This window comes from Vicugna pacos, unplaced genomic scaffold, assembly GCF_048564905.1.
Source record: "Vicugna pacos unplaced genomic scaffold, VicPac4 scaffold_21, whole genome shotgun sequence".
NCBI lineage: Eukaryota > Metazoa > Chordata > Mammalia > Artiodactyla > Camelidae > Vicugna > Vicugna pacos.
This window is the reverse complement of record NW_027328742.1, coordinates 7,537,801-7,550,537: the sequence shown is the minus strand read 5'-3', so window position 1 is coordinate 7,550,537 and position 12,737 is coordinate 7,537,801. Positions and strand designations below refer to the sequence as shown.

The 12,737-nt window shown below is 51.5% G+C and overlaps 1 long non-coding RNA gene across 1 annotated transcript; it reads left to right on the top strand.

The window, feature by feature from the left end:
* Nucleotides 1-2,124: 2,124 nt before the first annotated feature.
* On the top strand, nt 2,125-8,504 carry LOC140694315 (uncharacterized). The gene is made up of 6 exons (XR_012070046.1): nt 2,125-2,188; nt 3,781-3,897; nt 4,311-4,486; nt 4,605-4,696; nt 7,923-8,009; nt 8,345-8,504. It is a non-coding gene; the product is annotated as an uncharacterized lncRNA (long non-coding RNA).
* Nucleotides 8,505-12,737: the final 4,233 nt, after the last annotated feature.

Genomic DNA, 12,737 nt, shown 5'->3' with positions numbered 1-12,737 from the left:
CACCAGGCACTGTCCCTGTTACAGGTACTTATCTCCTGGTGGTTCCAGCCCAAGGGTGGGGGCTGTATTTGATCAGTTAGGATGCCTGGAGCCTTTGTATGAAACCTCAGACTATAATGCAGGCGTGCACAGAGGCCCCTCAAACAGGATTCCCTGCATTCCCTCCCCACCACGCACCCACAGCGCAGCTGCCACACCAGGTCAAGCCTGCCGGAGGACCGCTGTTCCCTCTCCTCCTGTCCCTGATCAAGAGTGCACCGCCCACACTGCTGGGTATTTAGTGGGCCTTAGAAGAGCAGCTGGTATTTTCATGGACAAATATTTGCTCTTTTGGGAAGAGTTGAGTGCAAAGGGATGTAGGGTATGCCTTTTCTGTTGTCCTGGAACTGGTGACTAGGATGCAAACTTAAGTCAAAGCAGTTTTTAGAGAGAGCCGCAAAATATCTTACCCAAAGATCACTGTTCCCCAACAAAGGCAACACCACCTGGCGGGTGGGGTCCTGGTCCCTCTTTCTGGAGGTTGGGCTTTGCACCCTCCAGCTGGGACAGAGCCCGAAACAGCTCTGAACACGCTCCAACAGGCTTTCCCAGCACAAACTGCCTTTATTTTGAATCTGGCTGAAGGAAGCAGCTGAGAAATCTGGGTAAATCTTCCTGGGTGTAACCATGCCTTTTGTGCTGAATGAAAGAGCGGCTCTCCACATGCTTACATCTTAGAACTGAATGTGTGTCGAAGCCTTCATGCATGTAGCATGTTGGGAACAGCGTTTCATGGTGAGGGGAACTATATAACTTACATGTGTATGGGGAAGCCCTCACTCCAACAGGCTTTTCCTGCACAAACTGCCTTTATTTCGAAATTGGCTCTTGCTGAGAAATCTTGGTAAGTGTTCTTAGGTGTAGCCATGCCCATTATGCTGGATGAAAGAGCGGCTCTACACTTGTTCACATCTCAGAAGTGAATGTGTGTTGAAGCCGTCATTCATGTAGCGTGTTGGGAACACAGAATTTCGTGGTGAGAACTATGTAAATTACATGTCTATGATGAAGAACTCGCTAGAACCGGGTATTCCAGCGCATACTGCCTTTATTTCGAAACTGGCTTCTCAGAAGCCTGTGGTCTCCACTGCAGGTCTGTCTCCAAACCCAGGGCCAGCATGGTGACTCTGCTCCCCCTGTCTATTCTGGAAGGTCTAGGTGTCCTCCATGGCCCTTCCACCATTGTTTTTTTGGGAAAACTCCGCAGATGGAATGGGCCTGAGAACAGGAGAGCTGGATGCCAGAAGCCACAGCCCAGTGTGTGGCTCCTGGGAGGGGCATCTCCTCTCCGTGGGCTCTGATCTAACCTCCCCTCTCCCCCACCCCCACCCCTCTCCTCCTGCATTTCCTGATTGATCCCTGGATAATGGTCCATACCAGGAATGACCTGGGAGAGATTTTATGAGTCTTTAAGTGGAAAAAAAAGAAAGAAATCTTTAGACAAGTTACTGAAAGTAACTTCCAGCTTTACCGGGAAAGTCCTCATTCCAATGTTTAAGGCTAGTTGACAGGGTGTCAAATTGCTTAACCACTCACATCTGAGCAAGTGCTACCTCTCTCTCCAGCTCCCCGCAGCATCCACCTGTGGCAACTTGGCCAAAAGAAGGCAAGAAAGCTCTTTCCCCTGGCCAGCACCAGCGTGGCTTTGGAGTCAGTGGAGGCTGAGAGAAAGGGCCCCGCCCTGAGGTTTGGGGGGCCTCCAGCCACAGCCAGAGGAGTGGGGGTTTTCAGAGTGGCCCAGCAGGGAAACCAGGCAAGGCCACCTGGCCCAAGTCTTCCCTGCCCAGAGAGCCCCATGAACTGCTTTGGGCCACACTCCCCGTTTGGACCCCCTGCAAAAAGGTACCACGGGAGCCACACCTGAGAAGGCAGAAGGACAGCCCTTTAGCCTGGGGTCCCTGCAGGTGTGTCCTGTGAGACCTGTGGCCACATAAGTTCCTTGTCTCTCCAGGTCACTGAAGGGACTGTGCTGGGCATCTTGGTGGTCAGGGACATGGGAACACCTCTAAACTCTGAAGAAGGACAGAGAGACTCTTCCTGGAGCAAGGATTCCAGGGAGCCACCTTGCCCAGAACTGGAGGACTGTGTCCTGAGTAGACCCCTGGGAGGCAATGTGGGGCTGTGGGGTCCTCTTCTGAGAAGGGAGCAGGTGAGTTTTCCGGGGGTGGGGTCCTGCTTTGTCCAGACATGTCCTTGTGTAAGACTCATTTACAAACACCTCCAAGTCCACCTAGGGGTGGCCCCAGAGGTGGGGATAGAGGAGGAGAGTGAAGGGTGCAGACTTAGGGCCCTCCGAGCCACCCAGGGAGCCAAGGGTCAGTGGGAACATCTTGGGAGTCTAGTGCAGGGGTGGAGGACGAGCACTAAGAACATGCCAAGTCATGCAATAAAGTGACCTGTGACCACGAGACACAGGTGGCCATACACCAAAAGAGGAAGATAGAAATTTAGACCCAGGATCTGAGAACCTTGAGAGGGGCTGGAGGGTCCCAGGAACCCTCAGGAACAGCTCTTCTAGGGGCACAGACATCCCAATACACACATTTCTCATGGAAGCTTTTTGGGGTGCAGAGTGAGTTACCAGGATCCTGAACTTAGTATGGAATCCCACCCCCTTGTTCATCACGGTTCCTGGCAATAAATTGCTGTCATTTGTCCCTGGACATGCACAGGGGAGCTGACTGCTGTGGGGGTCACTGCAGGACTAGAATCTTCTGGTGTGTGCTCTGTGACCACAGGCACCCAGGGGGATTTCTCAACGGGAGAACCTGGAGACCATGCCTGCAAGGACCACCCTCATGGGATGGCCAAGGAGCTCGTGGTACCCAGGTCACCAAGTGACGAAGTTGTGAGGTTGCCTGGGGTATCCTGGGGGCATGTAGATTTCTGTGGTCAGCACGTGGGCCCAGCACTGCGGGATGGTCTGCACAAAGAGGGGCCTGCCCTCCTGATGATGGCTCTTAACACCTGCAGGGAAACTGCTCTCAGGGCTCCTGGAGGTCCATATTGAGAGTGTCCTGCCAGCCTTGTGGGGTCACCTTCCCCTGATACAGAAGCAGACCTCTCTCCCTTGAGGCCCAGGGGACACCTGGCTCAGGTCCCACCTGTGTGCCCTGGACACGCAGAGCCCCAGAGCTCTGGCACAGCCTGGGGTGTGGTCATGTCCGGGCAAGAAAGGCCCTGGGAAGGGGCTCATTCAAGGGCAGAGGCCACTCTGCAGGGATGCTGGACCTTGCAGCAATGCACTGCTTCAGTACTCCCTTGGGTTGGGTTTCCAAGCTGTGGGATGGAAGGGCCTCTCCTTCCTGCGGTGCAGTCGGGGGAACTAGATCCATCGTCAAGGTCAGCCCTGAAAATGGAGGCTACGCTACCTCCATTCCTGGAAAGAAAATCAGTCCCCTCCAGTCCAGGTGATTCAGAAAGTCATTCAGCAATGTTCGGGGCCCCCACTTTAGGCTTTGAATTAGAGCTGAGCGGCTTAGGAGGCCAGATCCCTGTCCGTGGCTCCAGGAGCAGGCTTTCTGCTGGGGGACAGGATCCTCACAAACACCTGTGTCTTTGTGGGACACTCCCCTCTGACAAGCTGGGAGGCAGGGTGCGGTTGTGGGAAATCGTGTTTACATGAGCAGAGGGCCACCATGTGGTGGCGGCACAGGAGACTGTGAGAATGAGTCCCACAGCCTTTCTGGAATCAAAAAACTGGCAAATGTGAAAAAGTGCATAATTTGTTTTATTGAACAGGCTGCTTATGTACGTTTGGAGGACCAGGTTCAAGGACTCAGCATCCCTCCAGGACAATAGCCTCAAGAGAAGAACAGACAGAGCAGGAGGAGATCTGGGGTTTCTCCCAGGAATGAGGTGGAACAGGGATTTCTGCAGATTTGCAAGGAGTCCCCGACCACTGAGCATGGGGTTACAGCCCCACGAGACCCCTGTCATGTTTGGCTTGGGCTCTGGCCTGCTCATGTATTCTTCCAGCAGAGTTCCAGAAACTCAGAGGGTGGACTTAGAGGGGCTGCGTTTGGAACCTAGTGAGGAGGTGGAGGGTCCTTTATATTGAGTCCCTTCATCCTAATCACCGTAGCTGAAGCCCAACACCCCCCAGTCCCCCATGGTTGCCGTGGAGGGAGAACAAGCCTGGCAGGCGACCTAGGGGTCCCACTACTGTGTCCTTCCCTTGTCTTCATTCCCTTTCACCCCGGAAGGTGTGATTGTCTCGTGTCATGGTGGCCTCCACAATGTCCCTCCCAGTAATCTCTCTTCTCCATCAGGTGGGGTTCCCAACCCCGCTCAGCCTTCTCTGCATGGATGCTGAAGGACCAGGCCCACCTGAAGTTCTGAGCTTGAGCAGTAAGGTGGAAACAAAGAAACCAATGGAAACAAAGAAGCAAGTGATTGTGGCAAAGCTCCCCACCACAGAGAAGCTGCCCTGAGTGGAAGGGAGAGTGTGGGCATGCCCGTTTGTTTCCTGTCTCCCAGTGCTCTTAGCTTTCTTATTGCCTACCTGAATGGTTACAACAAAATGATCTGCAAAACTGAAAATATTTACTCTCTCGCTTTTACAGAAAAGGCTGGCCAGCCTCTGGTCCGGTACCAGGCAAGAGATTGGAGTTCCTTTCCAGTTTGGAAACATCTTGGCAGGCCCAGGTTTGCAAAGGTCTTTAAGAATAGTTACGGAGTTTTGCTTTTAAACTTTTTTACGGCTGTATATACTTGTGAGATGTGGTTGTGATGTATAATTCTGAGCCGGGATTTTCTCAAACTGTTTCTCACTTCTTATACCAGACATTCCTAAATTCCAAGTGGAACTGCATATTAAGGAAGCCATGGAATTTAGCAAAAGGATACAGATCTCATTTCCTTTTAAGCATCGATGTACCTCCATCATGGCAGTATTTGTTATGTGTTATTGATAGGGGAACTAAGTAGTAAACAGATTAATAGAAAATAGGGGATTTTATGTACACAGGTTCATCTTTTCAACGTTGTTTGTAATATTTGCAGTTTAAGATGACCATTCCTGAGAAACAGGCAGCCTCTTAGAATGAAATAGCATTTCCTCTGAAATATAATTAATTTTTATTTTGTAGACAGCAGGAAGGGTAATAACACATCACACATTTGGGGACGTCAAAGAGAAAATGTAACTTTCTGGGAGCTCACTCCCCCGCCTCCCCCTGCCCTTTTTACTGTCCCATTCTCCCTGGAAGGCTCTTTCTTATCTTCTGCTCATGGCTCCAGTAACTCTTTCTTCCTCCTTGTTCCTCAGCTGGTAACGTTAGTTTTATACTTTGAACAAGCAAACAAGCCAACAGAAGAGAAATTTCACAAGCAACTCCCAGCACATGCGCTCACCTTCTGATGTCTGTGACCTCACTCTCGGTGCCCCACTGCTTATTAAAATTGGCATCGAAAGCCAGTTCCTCCAAAAGTCCCCGAGGCCCCATCCCTCCCATCTTCTCTGGGTTGTCACTCCCAAAACCATCCTCTCTTTCACTGCCTCATCTATTTTGTTGTCCTGCTAGTTGGCACCATCAGTATATAAACGTCCATCCTCTTAAACAAACAGCACTCCTTGACCCTAATTCACCCCCACCAATTGCCACCCTGTGTCTTTGCAGCAAATCTTTAAGGAGTTGTTTAAACTCACTGTCTGCATCTTCTCTTGAGCCATCCCCTTTTACACCCACTCTGGCTTTTCGCCTGATCCCTTGCTCTATGGAAACTGCCCTGTCAAGGCCATCAGTGACCCCATGTTGCTAAATATAGTGGTCAATTTTGACTCCTCATCATGCTTGGCCCCTCGGCAGCATTTGACCCAGCTCTTCCATCCCTCCTACCCGTGTTCCTGCTTCATTCAACCTCCAGCCCATTGCTCTGTCTGTTTCTGCTTTTGGCCTGCTGGCTGGTCCTTTGCCAATGTCTCCTGTTTTTTCCAAACATATACTGTGGGTGTTCCCCAGGGTGGGTTCCTGGGCCTCTCCTCTCTCTCTCTGCTATTCCTTTGGTGGAAGCAACCCAGCCTTGGAAATTGGCATGCCATCAATTTCTCGATTTCTCCAAAATTCCCTGATTTCCCCTTTCCATCTGAGCCTTTATCCCTGAGACTCACATCACATTCTTTTCCTTTCATTCATCTTGCTTTCTCATTCATACATATGTTCTACTATGTAATTACTTTTCCAAATTTTGAATCAGTACATATATATCATGTAAAATGCTCAAATATGTATTATTTCCACTAAGATGCTAATTCTACCTTAGAACATTTCTGCACTTCTGTATTTATGTGAATAAAGCGAATAGTATTTCTACAAGCCTCATAGTTAAACACTGTGATAGTTTGGGGCTATTATGTAACATGAAATAATGGTACATCAACATAGTCGTTTTTCATTTATTTTTATGTAACACCGAGATGAGGTTTTTGCCCTGAAGACTGGTTTTATTGAAATTTTACCTACGTTACGGACAGTCAGTTTATGTGAAAGCCCTCGTTTCTCCCCTTTTTTGATATATGTTCCATTTGGCTATATATAACATATACCTTGGCATGAAACAAAATTCCCAAATCATTCACATAATACAATTAATATGTTTAAATTATATTTTTTAAATGTTAAAAAGAAAAAGAAAACAGATTCCTCTACCTATTAGGCACTTCTGTGGCAATATGTAATACACCCCTTAACCATGACATTAAAGAACTGAGCTGATACCAGCCCCTTTCCACCTGCTCAGCCCCACCTTTTCCCATCCCCTTTCCCATCCGGAGAGGACATCCCTCCCATTGTCCAGGCCCAGATGTTGGAACCATGTCCTTTCTCTCTCTTTCTTTTACACTCACAGACAGCAAATCCAGCTTGTTAGAAAATTCTGGATATTCTGTCTTAATTAAATACCTGCTCTCTGCTCCCTGCCCTCCTAAGAGCCACCTTCAGCCCTTCCTGGATACCAATAGCCTCCTGTTTTCATCTTTGCTTTCCTACAATCTCTCATCCACACAGAGTCAGAGGGAGCCTGTAAAAACATACATTGGGGTGGTGGGTGTAGCTCAGTGGTAGGCCGCATGCTTAGCATGCTTGAGATCCTGGGTTCAATCACCAGCACATTCATTAAAATAAATAAATTACCTCCCCCCAAAAGACACAAACACAAAAGCATAAGTTGGACTACATCACCCCTCCCCTCAAAACTCACTAAACGGGTCACCATGTCATTAGGAGCCAAAGTCGTCACAAAGGCCTCAGGACCCGGCGTGTTCTGCCTCTCCGCCCACACTCTCCCCCTCACTCTGGGGGCCTCTGGCTCCGGCTCTTCCTTCTTCCTCCGGATCTATTCTGCTTCAAGTTCATTACTCCGTGAGATCTGCCAGGATCGCCTTATTCCCTCCTGCCTGCCTCCCACCCCACCGCCATCACCCGAGTTTGCTCATATCACTCTTTTTTAAAAATTTTTCCAAACTCTTGCTACCCCAACATGCTGCCTGTTTCCTCTGCTAAAATTCTGAGCCCCCAGTGATGGGGAATCATGTCTATTTTGTTGACTGATAAAGCCCGAGAGCCTTGGGAACGGTCTAGTTAGGAGATTCCCGTACGTAGTAGGAGCTTATACAAATTTGCTGAATGAATGTAGGTGCCCTGGTCCAATCCGATGGAGCACTTCTGTGACGTGCTCAAAGAATAACTCTCCTTTCCACCTGAGAGGGGGTGACAACTTCCTTGGTGATTAAAGGCAAGAATTTTTTGCTTTATGCTGTTGACCTTAGGCGGGGAGACTGGGGGATCTTCATATATATTTTTAAATTTGGTTCACTCTGCAGTTGGTCTTTGGTCTCTGTATAATTTTGAGAAACTCTTTATGAGTGATCATTCTTTGATCAGATTGAACAGGTTCCAGGGGGAAGGACCAAGCCTGTCCCATCAGCCATCCTATGTGTCATGTCCTGGGACCCAGTGGATGCTCAGCATGTAAGTGAACCGACAGGAGTGAGTGAAGAGATGGGAGCATCTCATTATTGTGGCGGCTCTCTGTCCAATGCCTTGAGATTTGGGGAAGGGTTTACGAGTGCAGAAGGGAGAGGTCAGGTCCTCTGTGCTTTTCCTGAGTGCCCTGGCCTTACCCATTCCCCCAGCCCCCTCTGGGCAGCCAAGCCAAGGAGCTGGGCCACCAGGGGTTGTGCTGATCAATAAATCCTCCTTCACCCCAAGTCCGGGGGTAGGTACACATGGTTGTAGACACTGGAGTCAGGTCCTTGGAGGAATTCCTCACTGAACTATGTTTTGGACCTTTTATTTTTCTCTAGAACCTCCAGCTGAAGAAGATTGTCTTAGACACATGAAAGTTGAGGACACCTTCTGTCCCCTCGCAACCCAGGTGGGGCTGGGAGTCTGCTGTTTCTATAGCCGGTGGGCTCGAGTTGATTTGGGCATCCCTGTGCCTGAATTCCTGCAGTACACTCGGTGGTAAGGATGGGGGTGCCTGGCAGGGAGGGAAGCGGGTCGGGAGACTGTACAGCTGGGCTGATGTTAACCTGGGGTGAGCGGGAGCCTGCTGATGCATGGCATCTCGGGGCAGGGAACTCTCCACACTCAAGAGGGGTTCCCACTCCCGCAGGGGCCCTTTGATCAGGGTGCTGGGCTGTCAGAGGACCACAGGGGTCCCAGTGAGGATTAGGGTGCCTTCAGGCAATGGGAAGTGTGGGGTCCAGCGGCAATTGAATTAACTGTGCACCCAAACCCAGCCCCCACCTCTTTCAGCCTGTTTCCTAATCTGCAAAACTGGAATGTTTTTAAACATCTCACGGGGTCGTTGATGGCCTGGGACAGACTGGACAGTCAGGAGCTGGAATTCCTCTGTCCCCTGATTGTTTGCCTTCTTTCTGACTCTTTGCTCTCACAAGCTCAGTCTATCTGTCTCTCGCTCTTTCACTTCTAACTTTCTCTCATGCTCTGGTTTCATTTGATTTCCAACCACCGCCCCTCCCCTCCGCCAATCCCCAGATGAGTGAACTTGATTTCTATGTGTCAGTTCCAAATTCCCAGGAAAGATGCTCTGTCACCCTCTGGATCTGTTGTCCAACCCATGAGTTGTGGCCAGAGGAGCGAGTCCCTCTGGGACCAGCAGATAGTCTCTGCCCAGCCCCCAGCCACCACTGTGGGAGCACATAGCTCTCCGTGGAGGAAGTACTGGCTGTGACCTTGTGTCACTAAGTGTGAATTTATGTCTTCTCTTGAACCACCTTCATCCTCCTAAACAAAGATGAAAATTAAACACTCCCGGGATTTGTGTCATGGAACACTCAGGGTGGGGGCTAATGGGGCTGGAATTTCTGCTGTATTTAAGGGGCTACAGTGGATCCCCAACGAGAGCCTGCAAAGGGAACAGCACCGGCCCCACCCGGCACTTAGGGCGCTGAGTCTGCGTGACGTTGAGCCAGGCTTCTGACCACAGCTCAGGGGTCTGTTCTGACCAGTTAGCCTTTGAAACCAACCAGCTTTGGATTCCTCAATCCCACCCTGAGGTTTTACCTGAACCATCAGCTTCTGTATCTCTGAAGACAGATGCTGAGGGCCCTTCACGTAAGCCGTTCGCACAGCCCTGTTCAAGCCTTTGTGCTGCACGGTCTGCCCGGCGAGCTGACCGAGGTTGGTATTTTACTGATGTTAGAAGTAGTCTGGTTTCCCGATGTACTGTTTCACTGAACAAGCAACAGAAGCCACTTCTCGCTGATAAAAGCAGAAAAGGGACATAATGAAAAGATACTCGGAGGGTGTGTGGAGTGGCCAGGACCGGAGCCAACCAAGGAGCTGTAGGAGGTGTTAGGGAGCCCCAGGCACCAGGCTGGGAGGGGTGCTACCGGGCCCTCTGCCACCCCAGAAGGGACCCCCCTCCACCCGACCCTCCACCTCACTCACTGCAGGTTCATGTCCCGGCAGGGCCAGGTCACACTGAAGCCACCAGCACACACCTCAGTGGGGCAGCTGGCCCCGTGTGAGCTGCGGGCGTGCCTGGTGTGGGGAGAGGCCCAGTTAGAGGAAGGCGGTTCCCCTACTGTTCCGAGTTAAGGTGCAAGTCAGTGCCCGTCACTCAGGAGAGCCAGGCTGGACGGACCTCATTGTGGTGACTAGGCTGTCTGAGTTCACTTATTACTTTCTATGTTTGAAGGCCCTGGAGGGAGAAAAAGTGAAGGTTCTAGTACTTATTTTGTGTTTCCCACGTACCAGGTGTGGTAAGCAAGCCACTTCAGACAAGGCCCAGAGCAACCACGTAAATAGGCCACGGAGCAAGTCGTGCAGTCAGGCCTCTGTGGTCCCGAAACCCGTGTCCCCATCGGCTCCATAGTTACCAGTGGAAACTAGGTGGATTTATGAGACTGTGTGCTCCTGTGGGGGCTGGGATATGTGTGTTTAAGTCCACATCTTCAGAAACTCGGCTAGAACCACAGCCACTGATTGCACAGTGGCAGAGGAAGGGAGGATTCCAGCCTCTGGTCCAGCTCGTGTGCAGCTCAGAAGTTCTTCCTCCTGTCCTGAAAATAACACCAGATCTGAGGGAGCTGCAAACCCACTGCTCTTCTTAGATCCCAGAAAACTGAGGGGGAAAGATGCTCCCAACCCAGAGAGGTTGCAAAGGGAACAGCGGGCAGGCTTGGAGAGACACAGCTCCCAAGGCAGAACCTGCTTTTGTAAGAACCCTGGGGGCAGGTAGATTTAACAGGTCCCTGAGGCCAGCAGGAGACTCAGTGTGGGGAAATCAGAGTGTGACAACTCCAGGGGGCCAGTCAGAGGGGCCCCATGCTCTTTTACATGTATTTTACATCCAGGACCGTGTCCTGTTCTCAGAATGAAGGTCAGAGGATAACTCCTCATTCTTCCTGCCTGGAAAGGAGAAAATAACTGTATTGAAATACACCCAGAACATTCCGTTTCATTGGGGGAAGTTGTTTTTTGTTTGTTTGTTTTTTTAATGAGAAATAATTTTACCAGAGCCTAACCAACCTGGGAGAAGGGAAATCCCTTCTGTGTCACCCAAATTGGGGTGGGGGGAAAGAGACACACTTGTGGAGGTCACAGCTCAGGGCACAGGCTCAATAAGAACTAATCACAGGACTGCAGATGCCCTGCTCTGTCCCGCTCCCCCAACACCTTACCTCCATGTCAGTAGGGCCCGTGTGTAATAACAGGAGTAAAACTAAAAGAAGTAAATGTCTCAGGAGTGTCTAGGGAAAACCCAAAGACAGCGGGGAGATGAAAACAAGGACACACAGGCTGTTTTAGCCTCTCACACCAATAGCTGTAGCAAACTACACACAGCCCAGCCCCAGTAGATAAACAGACAACCTCACAGAAGAAATTATTTATTTTGGTTCTCTTACCCAGTGCATTCCATGGTGCATCCTCGCCTAGAATTGAGTGGAAGCAAGTCCATCTCAGAAGGGACATAACTGAAGAGGGATGGCTTCCCAGACTCTGAGGAGCAGAGAGAGCACCAGCCTGGGTTAGAGAAACGTGAGGGGTGGGGTAGGGTGTGGGCTGCCTTCTTCCCCAAATAAGGAACCTTCCTGAGGCCAGCACAGTAGGAGGGAGGGCCATGGGGTGGAAGCAGCCAGGCTTCATCCTGAGAACTGATGGGATGCCTCAAAGGGACAAATCAGGTGCCCAAACTGGGCCCTGAGTGTGGGAGCCAGTCGGTCTGACTCAGAGCCCAGGACTGAGGTGGGCGCACAGCAGGCCGGTCTTACTTGGCCGGATCCATTTCACTTCTCCGAAGCCCTGTGTAAAACATGAAGCGTGGACTGCCTGGTGAGCACAGCTCTGCCCTCAAGACCGGTTTCAACTCCTCTCTTCCCAGAGAACAGCATCTCTGAACCCATCCTGGGTGACCTCACAGAGATCACCCTAGTGGCCCAGGCTAGTGACCGGGAACATGTACCTTCCTGCAGGCAACCCCTGACGTCCACTGATGCATCATGTACTGGCAAAGAGTGAGTCCCTGTGCATTGGTCTAACAGCAGAGACTCTGCCAAAGGCCCAACAGGTGGTGTGTGGGACATGCAGGGGTGCAGGAGTGTAAGCAGTGCAAAAGTGTAACTGGTGACAGGGGTGCAGGGGCTGTGGAGGGCGCAGGCATTTCAGGGGATGTGGGGGTGGAGGGATGCAGAATTGCAGAGTGTAGCAGGGGTTCAGAGGTGCAGGGAGTGTAGGGATGCAGGGAGGTGCTCAGGGACGTGGCCAGGATTAGAAGGCAAGTGCATATCCTTGCCGTCAGCCTGACCCCGGGAGGCTATTGCAATGCTTTGGGGCGGCGGCGGCGGCGGTGGCGATTGGGAGGCTGCCCGGGCAAGCCGGTCGATTTCTTCTCTTCCCTGCAGCCTGGCCTGGGGTGGGGCTTGGCCGCCGGAGATTCGCCAGATGTTGGACTCCAGGTAAGCCTGCTCCTGGGAGGTGGGGCGGTTAGGTCAGCGGGCGGCGGCAGCCGCAGAGGGGCGGAGCGGGGCTACCCCTGGCGAACGGGTGGAATAGCTGCCATTTCCCGGCTGCTGGGCCTGGGAGCGGCCTCTGCTTCCCCAGGTCGCCGGACACTCCTGTCCCACTCAGCTTGCTGAGTGCGGAGTGGGGGCGGGGCCGTTAAGGTGCGGGGCCCACGGGGGGAGGGGGGCTGCCGCGGGGGAGCCGGTCAATTCGCTCCGCTCTCCC